The sequence below is a fragment of the Durio zibethinus genome, chromosome 25 (genome assembly GCF_047325235.1).
Source record: "Durio zibethinus cultivar Kanyao isolate XHJ-2024 chromosome 25, ASM4732523v1, whole genome shotgun sequence".
NCBI classification, from domain to species: Eukaryota; Viridiplantae; Streptophyta; class Magnoliopsida; order Malvales; family Malvaceae; genus Durio; species Durio zibethinus.
In genome coordinates this window covers 4636694-4638900 of record NC_143186.1, presented here as the reverse complement: position 1 = coordinate 4638900, position 2207 = coordinate 4636694, and positions in this window count along the sequence as shown.

The window sequence follows — 2207 nt, the reverse complement described above, 5'->3', positions numbered from 1 at the left end:
TTGTTAAAAATTATAGAAGAAATAAAAAAGTAGTTTGATGTAGGCTTTTTGGAAATGGCCAAATCCCAGAATGGGTAGCTAACATAGTCTCAGTTCCCAAGAAGGATAAAAAAGTTTGTATGTGCATGGATTATAGAGATGTGAATAGGGCTAGCCTGAAAGATAATTTTCTTTTATCCCTTATTAATACTCTCGTGGACAACATTGCTAGGCACTTCATATTCTCATTCATGGATGGCTATTTAGGATATAACCAAATTATAATGGCCTCTTCTGATATGGAAAAAACCATATTTTTTACCATGTGGGGCATATTTTACCATAAAATTATGCCATTTGGATTGAAAAATGCAGGAGCTACTTATCAAAGAGCAATGGTAACCCTTTTTCATGACATGATGCGTAAGGAAATAGAAGTGCATGTGAATAACATGATTACAAAATCTCTTGAGGGAGAAGACCATGTTACCAATCTCAGGAAGTTGTTTGAAAGATTACGAAAGTATCAACTTAAGCTAAACCAAGATAAATGCACGTTTGGTGCTAAGTCAAGAAAATTGTTGGGATTCATGGTTAGTGAAAAGGGCATTGAAGATACGATTCTTGTCATCCAAAACTTATCTCCTCTACAAATGGAAAAGGAAGCAAAAGGTTTTCTATGAGGGTTGAATTATATTTCTCACTTTATTTCCCAACTTACTTCTAAATGTGACCTAATTTTCAAGTTACTTTAGAAACATGACCCCAACAATGGGATGAGAAATGTCAACATGCCTTTGAAAAGATTAAGGGGTACCTATCAAATCCATTAGTGTTGGTATCACTTGTTGCAAGGAAACCATTGATTTTGTATCTCACTGTGTATAATCATTCTATAGGATGTGTCTTAGGGCAACTAGATGAAATAGGAAAAAAAGAGCAAAATATTTATTACTTTAGTAAGAAGTTCATCGAATACGAGTCAAAATATTCTCAATTAGAGAAAATGTGCTATGCATTACGTGGACAACCCACAGGTTTAGGCAGTATATGCTATATCATTTTACCTAGCTGATAGCAAGGTTGGATCCTCTCAAGTATATTTTTGAAAAATCATCATTGTCAGTGAAGTTAGCAAAATGGCAAGTCATACTTTCTAAATAAAACATTGTATATGTTGCACAAAAAGTAATTAAAAGAAGTGCGTAGCTAAATTCCTCGCAGAACATGCCAATGATGAATATAAGCCTATGAAGTTTAACTTTTTTTATGAAGATTTAATAAACATTTCCCAAATTAAAGAAGGTGAACCAATAGAAAGGCCATAGAAAATATTTTTTGAAGGGGCTTCAAATGCTTTAGAACATGGGATTTAAGCAGTTTTGATATCCCTTGATGGAAATTAGTATCCAAGCACTGCAAGATTTTATTTTAATTACACCAACAATATAGCAGAATATAAGGCATGCATAATGGGCTTGCAAGTGGCAATTAAAAACAAATTAGAGTATTAGAATCATATGGGGACTTGACCTTGGTAATCAATCAACTACGAGGTGAATGGGAAACAAGAGATTTAAAGTTGGTACGTTACCAAAAGTACGTGATAGATTTATCAAACAATTTGAGAAGATTCAATTCTGGTATGTACCTCGAGAAAATAATCAAATGACTGATACTTTGGTTACATTGGCTATAATGTTCAAAGTGAATGATAAAACAAAGATCCAACCTATCCAGTTGAATGTGCAAGGATCACCAACGTATTGCTTAAGTGTTGAAGAAGAGATCGATGGCCTACCTTGGTACTATGACATCATGAATATGTCAAGCACCAACAACACCCAAAACACACATCAAAATTACAAACAAATTATCAGAAGACTAATTATGAGATTTTTCCTCGACAAAGAAATTTTATACAAGAAAAGTCAAGATCAAATGTTATTGAGATGCGTGAATGCTATTGAAGCCAAAAAGATACTGGAAGAAATGCATAAAGAAAGTTGTGAAACACATGTAAATGGTCACATGATGGCTAGACAAATCATAAGAGTAGGTTATTATTAGTTAACAATGGAGAGTGACTGCATTAACTATGCTAGATAAATACTAGATTTATGTAGATAAGATTCACGTTCCGCCAATCCCTTTACATGTTTTGGCACCTCCATGGTCATTCTCCATGTGAAGGATAGATGTGATTGGATCCATCACTCCAAAAACTT